The sequence below is a fragment of the Schistocerca gregaria genome, unplaced genomic scaffold (assembly GCF_023897955.1).
Source record: "Schistocerca gregaria isolate iqSchGreg1 unplaced genomic scaffold, iqSchGreg1.2 ptg000327l, whole genome shotgun sequence".
In the NCBI taxonomy this organism is placed as follows: domain Eukaryota; kingdom Metazoa; phylum Arthropoda; class Insecta; order Orthoptera; family Acrididae; genus Schistocerca; species Schistocerca gregaria.
In genome coordinates, this window is record NW_026061797.1 from 177692 (window position 1) to 186188 (window position 8497).

The following is an 8497-nucleotide window of genomic DNA, read 5'->3' on the forward strand; positions in this document are numbered from 1 at the left end:
CGGCTGCTAGTCCTCCTTTCATGCAGAATCTTAAGGTCCTAGCTCATGTCCAAGGCACCGAAGCCAGCTAAAAAGTCAATAATCGATACATAAAACTTGAATTCTACTACTTCTTACTGGCTATTGCATCAACTTAGAAGTTTCATCTGTGTTCTACTATGGTGCTTTTAGTGTCTCCGCATACCGCAGCACGCGACATAGGTTTGCAGACGATAAGTACAACGGTTTCAGAGAGAAGAGCGGCCAATGTGACGATCTGGCTTTAAGTCGATTCCATAACAAATGACGAAATCGGACGGATTTCTGAGGTTTTTACTACGTATGAACACTTCTCACATTCACCCGTGCAACTCCTGTGCTAGTCCTCCTTTCATGCAGAATCTTAAGGTCCTAGCTCATGTCCAAGGCATCAAAGCCAGCTAAAAAGTCAATAATCGATAACTAAAACTTGAATTGTACTACTTCTTACTGGCTATTACATCAACTTAGATGCTTCATCTGTGTTCTACTATGGTGATTTTAGTGTCTCCGCATACCGCAGCACGCGACATAGCTTTGCAGACGATAAGTACAACCGTTTCAGAGAGAAGAGCGGCCAATGTGACGATCTGGCTATAAGTCGATTGGATAACGAATGACGAAAACGGACGGATTTCTCAGGTTTTTACTACATGCGAACACTTTTCACATTCTCCCGTGCAACTCGGCTGCTAGTCCTCCTTTCATGCAGAATCTCAAGGTCCTAGCTCATGTCCAAGGCACCAAGGCAGCTAAAAGGTCAATAATCAATACTTAAAACTTGAATTCTACTACTTCTTACTGGCTATTACATCAACTTAGAAGCTTCATCTGTGTTCTACTATGGTGCTTTTAGTGTCTCCGCATACCGCAGCAGGCGACATAGCTTTGCAGACGATAAGTACAACCGTTTCAGAGAGAAGAGCGGCCAATGTGACGATCTGGCTTTAAGTCGATTCGATAACAAATGACGAAAACGGACGGATTTCTCAGGATTTTATTACATATGAACACTTTTCACATTCTCCCGTGCAACTCGGCTGCTAGTCCTCCTTTCATGCAGAATCTTAAGGTCCTAGCTCATGTCCAAGGCACCAAAGCCAGCTAAAAAGTCAATAATCAATACCTAAAACTTGAATTCTACTACTTCTTACTGGCTATTACATCAACTTAGAAGCTTCATCTGTGTTCTACTATGGTGCTTTTAATATCTCCGCATACCGCAGCACGCGACATAGCTTTGCAGACGGTAAGTACAACCGTTTCAGAGAGTAGAGCGGTCAATGTGACGATCTGGCTTTAAGACGATTCGATAAGAAATGACGAAAACGGACGGATTTCTTGGGTTTTTACTACATATGAACACTATTCACATTCTCCCGTGCAACTCGGCAGCTTGTCCTCCTTTCATGCAGAATCTTAAGGTCCTAGCTCATGTCCAAGGCACCTAAGCCAGCTAAAAAGTCAATAACCGATACCTAAAACTTGAATTGTACTTCTTCTTACTGGCTATTACATCAACTTAGAAGCTTCATCTGTGTTCTACTATGGTGCTTTTAGTGTCTCCGCATACCGAGGCACGCGACATAGCTTTGTAGACGATAAGTACAACCGTTTCAGAGAGAAGAGCGGCCAATGTGACGATCTGGCTTTAAGTCGATTCGATAACAAATGACGAAAACGGACTTATATCTCAGGTTTTTATTACATATGAACACTTTTCACATTCTCCCGTGCAACTCGGTTCTAGTCCTCCTTTCATGCAGAATCTTAAGGTCCTAGCTCATGTCCAAGTCACCAAAGCCAGCTAAAATGTCAATAATCGATACCTAAATTTGAATTGGACTACTTCTTACTGGCTATTACATCAACTTAATGCTTCATCCGTGTTCTACTATGGTGATTTTAGTGTCTCCGCATACCGCAGCACGCGAAATAGCTTTGCAGACGATAAGTACAACCGTTTCAGAGAGAAGAGCGGCCAATGTGACGATCTGGCTTTAAGTCGATTCGATAACAAATGACGAAAACGGACGGATTTCTCAGGATTTTATTACATATGAACACTTTTCACATTCTCCCGTGCAACTCGGCTGCTAGTCCTCCTTTCATGCAGAATCTTTAGGTCCTAGCTCATGTCCAAGGCACCAAAGCCAGCTAAAAAGTCAATAATCAATACCTAAAACTTGGATTCTACTACTTCTTACTGGCTATTACATCAACTTAGAAGCTTCATCTCGGTTCTACTATGGTGCTTTTAGTGCCTCCACATACCGCAGCACGCGACATAGCTTTTTCAGAAGATAAGTACATCCGTTTCAGAGAGAAGAGCGGCCAATGTGACGATCTGGCTAAAAGTCGATTCGATAACAAATGACGAAAACGGACGGATTTCTCAGGTTTTTACTACATATGAACACTTTTCACATTCTCCCGGGCAACTCGGCTGCTAGTCCTTCTTTCATGCAGAATCTTAAGGTCCTAGATCATGTCCAAGGCACCAAAGCCAGCTAAAAAGTCAATAATCAATATCTAAAACTTGAATTGTACTACTTCTTACTGGCTATTACATTAACTTAGAAGCTTCATCTGTGTTGTACTATGGTGCTTTTAGTGTCTCCGCATACCGCAGCACGCGACATAGCTTTGCAGACGATAAGTACAACCGTTTCAGAGAGAAGAGCGGTCAATGTGACGATCTGGCTTTAAGACGATTCGATAACAAATGACGAAAACGGACGGATTTGTTAGGTTTTTACTACATATGAACACTTTTCACATTCTCCCGTGCAACTCGGCAGCTAGCCCTTTCATTATGAATCTTAAGGTCCTTGCTCATGTCCAAGGCACCAAAGCCAGCTAAAAAGTCAATAACCGATACCTAAAACTTAAATTGCACTACTTCTTACTGGCTATTACATCACCTTAGAAGCTTCATCTGTGTTCTACTATGGTGCTTTTAGTGTCTCCGCATACCGCAGCACGCGACATAGCTTTGTAGACGATAAGTATAAATGACGAAATCGGACGGATTTCTCAGGTTTTTACTACATGCGAACACTTTTCACATTTTCCCGTGCAACTCGGCTGCTAGTCCTCCTTTCATGCAGAATCTTAAGGTCCTAGCTCATGTCCAAGGCACCAAAGCCAGCTAAAAAGTCAATAATCGATACCTAAATCTAGAATTTGACTACTTCTTACTGGCTATTACATCAACTTAGAAGCTTCATCAGTGTTCTACTATGGTGCTTTTCCTGTTTCCGCCTACGGCAACACGCGACATAGCTTTGCAGACGATAAGTACAACCGTTTCAGAGAGAAGAGCGGACAATGTGACGATCTGGCTTTAAGTCGATTCGATAACAAATGACGAAAACGGACGGATGTCTCAGGTTTTTACTACATGTGAACACTTTTCACATTCTCCCGTGCAACTGGGCTGCTAGTCCTCCTTTTATGCAGAATCTTAAGGTCCTAGCTCATGTCCAAGGCACCAAAGCCAGCTAAAAATTCAATAATCTATACCTAAAACTTGAATTGGACTACTTCTTACTGGCTATTACATCAACTAAGAAGCTTCATCTGTGTTCTACTACGGTGCTTTTAGTTTCTCCGCATACCGCAGCACGCGATATAGTTTTGCAGACGATAAGCACAACCGTTTCAGAGAGAAGAGCGGCCAATGTGACGATCTGGCTAAAAGTCGATTCGATAACAAATGACGAAAACGGACGGATTACTCAGGTTTTTACTACATATGAACACTTTTCACATTCTCCCGTGCAACTCTGCTGCTAGTCCTCCATTCACGCAGAATCTCAAGGTCGTAGCTCATGTCCAAGGCACCAAAGCCAACTAAAAAGTCAATAATCGATACCTAAAACTTGAATTGTACTACTTCTTACTGGCTATTACATCAACTTAGAAGCTTCATCTGTGTTCTACTATGGTGCTTTTAGTGTCTCCGCATACCGCAACACGTGACATAGCTTTGCAGACGACAAGTACAACCGTTTCAGAGAGAAGAGCGGCCAATGTGACGATCTGGCTTTAAGACGATTCGATAACAAATGACGAAAACGGACGGATTTCTTGGGTTTTTACTACATATGAACACTTCTCACATTCTCCCGTGCAACTCGGCAGCTAGTCCTCCTTTCATGCAGAATCTTAAGGTCCTAGCTCATGTCCAAGGCATCAAAGCCAGCTAAAAAGTCAATAACCGATACATAAAACTTGAATTGTACTACTTCTTACTGGCTATTACATCAACTTAGAAGCTTCATCTGTGTTCTACTATGGTGCTTTTAGTGTCTCCGCATACCGCAGCACGCGACATAGCTTTGTAGACGATAAGTACAACCGTTTCAGAGAGAAGAGCGGCCAATGTGACGATCTGGCTTTAAGTCGATTCGATAACAAATGACGAAAACGGACGGATTCCTCAGGTTTTTATTACATATGAACACTTTTCACATTCTCCCGTGCAACTCGGCTGCTAGTCCTCCTTTCATGCAGAATCTTAAGGTCCTAGCTAATGTCCAAGGCACCAAAGCCAGCTAAAAAGTCAATAATCAATACCTAAAACTTGAATTCTACTACTTCTTACTGGCTATTACATCAACTTAGAAGCTTCATCTCTGTTCTACTATGGTGCTTTTAGTGTCTCCAATAACGCAGCACGCAACATAGCTTTGCAGAAGATAAGTACAACCGTTTCAGAGAGAAGTGCGGCCAATGTGACGATCTGGCTTTAAGTCGATTCGATAACAAATGACGAAAACGGACGGGTGTCTCAGGTTTTTACTACATGTGAACACTTTTCACATTCTCCCGTGCAACTGGGCTGCTAGTCCTCCTTTTATGCAGAATCTTAAGGTCCTAGCTCATGTCCAAGGCACCAAAGCCAGCTAAAAAGTTAATAATCTATACCTAAAACTTGAAATGGACTACTTCTTACTGGCTATTACATCAACTAAGAAGCTTCATCTGTGATCTACTACGGTGCTTTTAGTTTCTCCGCATACCGCAGCACGCGATATAGTTTTGCAGACGATAAGTACAACCGTTTCAGAGAGAAGAGCGGCCAATGTGACGATCTGGCTTTAAGTCGATTCGATAACAAATGAAGAAAACGGACGGATTTCTCAGGTTTTTACTACATGCGAACATTTTTCACATTCTCCCGTGCAACTCTGCTGCTACTCTTCCATTCACGCAGAATCTCAAGGTCGTAGCTCATGTCCAAGGCACCAAAGCCAACTAAAAAGTCAATAATCGATACCTAAAACTTGAATTGTACTACTTCTTACTGGCTATTACATCAACTTAGAAGCTTCATCTCTGTTCTACTACGGTGCTTTTAGTTTCTCCGCATACCGCAGCACGCGACATAGCTTTGTAGACGATAAGTACAACCGTTTCAGAGAGAAGAGCGGCCAATGTGACGATCTGGCTATAAGTCGATTCGATAACAAATGACGAAAACGGACGGATTTCTCAGTTTTTTACTACATGCGAACACTTTTCACATTCTCCCGTGCAACTCGGCTGCTAGTCCTCCTTTCATGCAGAATCTCAAGGTCCTAGCTCATGTCCAAGGCACCAAGGCAGCTAAAAGGTCAATAATCAATACTTAAAACTTGAATTGTACTACTTCTTACTGGCTATTACATCAACTTAGAAGCTTCATCTGTGTTCTACTATGGTGCTTTTAATGTCTCCGCATACCGCAGCACGCGACATAGCTTTGCAGACGGTAAGTACAACCGTTTCAGAGAGTAGAGCGGTCAATGTGACGATCTGGCTTTAAGACGATTCGATAAGAAATGACGAAAACGGACGGATTTCTTGGGCTTTTACTACATATGAACACTATTCACATTCTCCCGTGCAACTCGGCAGCTAGTCCTCCTTTCATGCAGAATCTTAAGGTCCTAGCTCATGTCCAAGGCACCTAAGCCAGCTAAAAAGTCAATAACCGATACCTAAAACTTGAATTGTACTTCTTCTTACTGGCTATTACATCAACTTAGAATCTTCATCTGTGTTCTACTATGGTGCTTTTAGTGTCTCCGCATACCGAGGCACGCGACATAGCTTTGTAGACGATAAGTACAACCGTTTCAGAGAGAAGAGCGGCCAATGTGACGATCTGGCTTTAAGTCGATTCGATAACAAATGACGAAAACGGACTTATATCTCAGGTTTTTATTACATATGAACACTTTTCACATTCTCCCGTGCAACTCGGTTTCTTGTCCTCCTTTCATGCAGAATCTTAAGGTCCTAGCTCATGTCCAAGTCACCAAAGCCAGCTAAAATGTCAATAATCGATACCTAAATTTGAATTGGACTACTTCTTACTGGCTATTACATCAACTTAATGCTTCATCCGTGTTCTACTATGGTGATTTTAGTGTCTCCGCATACCGCAGCACGCGAAATAGCTTTGCAGACGATAAGTACAACCGTTTCAGAGAGAAGAGCGGCCAATGTGACGATCTGGCTTTAAGTCGATTCGATAACAAATGACGAAAACGGACGGATTTCTCAGGATTTTATTACATATGAACACTTTTCACATTCTCCCGTGCAACTCGGCTGCTAGTCCTCCTTTCATGCAGAATCTTAAGGTCCTAGCTCATGTCCAAGGCACCAAAGCCAGCTAAAAAGTCAATAATCAATACCTAAAACTTGAATTCTACTACTTCTTACTGGCTATTACATCAACTTAGAAGCTTCATCTCGGTTCTACTATGGTGCTTTTAGTGTCTCCACATACCGCAGCACGCGACATAGCTTTTTCAGAAGATAAGTACATCCGTTTCAGAGAGAAGAGCGGCCAATGTGACGATCTGGCTAAAAGTCGATTCGATAACAAATGACGAAAACGGACGGATTTCTCAGGTTTTTACTACATATGAACACTTTTCACATTCTCCCGGGCAACTCGGCTGCTAGTCCTTCTTTCATGCAGAATCTTAAGGTCCTAGATCATCTCCAAGGCACCAAAGCCAGCTAAAAAGTCAATAATCAATATCTATAACTTGAATTGTACTACTTCTTACTGGCTATTACATTAACTTAGAAGCTTCATCTGTGTTGTACTATGGTGCTTTTAGTGTCTCCGCATACCGCAGCACGCGACATAGCTTTGCAGACGATAAGTACAACCGTTTCAGAGAGAAGAGCGGTCAATGTGACGATCTGGCTTTAAGACGATTCGATAACAAATGACGAAAACGGACGGATTTCTTAGGTTTTTACTACATATGAACACTTTTCACATTCTCCCGTGCAACTCGGCAGCTAGCCCTTTCATTATGAATCTTAAGGTCCTTGCTCATGTCCAAGGCACCAAAGCCAGCTAAAAAGTCAATAACCGATACCTAAAACTTAAATTGCACTACTTCTTACTGGCTATTACATCAACTTAGAAGCTTCATCTGTGTTCTACTATGGTGCTTTTAGTGTCTCCGCATACCGCAGCACGCGACATAGCTTTGTAGACGATAAGTATAAATGACGAAATCGGACGGATTTCTCAGGTTTTTACTACATGCGAACACTTTTCACATTTTCCCGTGCAACTCGGCTGCTAGTCCTCCTTTCATGCAGAATCTTAAGGCCCTAGCTCATGTCCAAGGCACCAAAGCCAGCTAAAAAGTCAATAATCGATACCTAAATCTTGAATTTGACTACTTCTTACTGGCTATTACATCAACTTAGAAGCTTCATCTGTGTTCTACTATGGTGCTTTTCCTGTTTCCGCCTACGGCAACACGCGACATAGCTTTGCAGACGATAAGTACAACCGTTTCAGAGAGAAGAGCGGACAATGTGACGATCTGGCTTTAAGTCGATTCGATAACAAATGACGAAAACGGACGGATGTCTCAGGTTTTTACTACATATGAACACTTTTCACATTCTCCCGTGCAACTCTGCTGCTAGTCCTCCATTCACGCAGAATCTCAAGGTCGTAGCTCATGTCCAAGGCACCAAAGCCAACTAAAAAGTCAATAATCGATACCTAAAACTTGAATTGTACTACTTCTTACTGGCTATTACATCAACTTAGAAGCTTCATCTGTGTTCTACTATGGTGCTTTTAGTGTCTCCGCATACCGCAACACGTGACATAGCTTTGCAGACGACAAGTACAACCGTTTCAGGGAGAAGAGCGGCCAATGTGACGATCTGGCTTTAAGACGATTCGATAACAAATGACGAAAACGGACGGATTTCTTGGGTTTTTACTACATATGAACACTTCTCACATTCTCCCGTGCAACTCGGCAGCTAGTCCTCCTTTCATGCAGAATCTTAAGGTCCTAGCTCATGTCCAAGGCATCAAAGCCAGCTAAAAAGTCAATAACCGATACATAAAACTTGAATTGTACTACTTCTTACTGGCTATTACATCAACTTAGAAGCTTCATCTGTGTTCTACTATGGTGCTTTTAGTGTCTCCGCA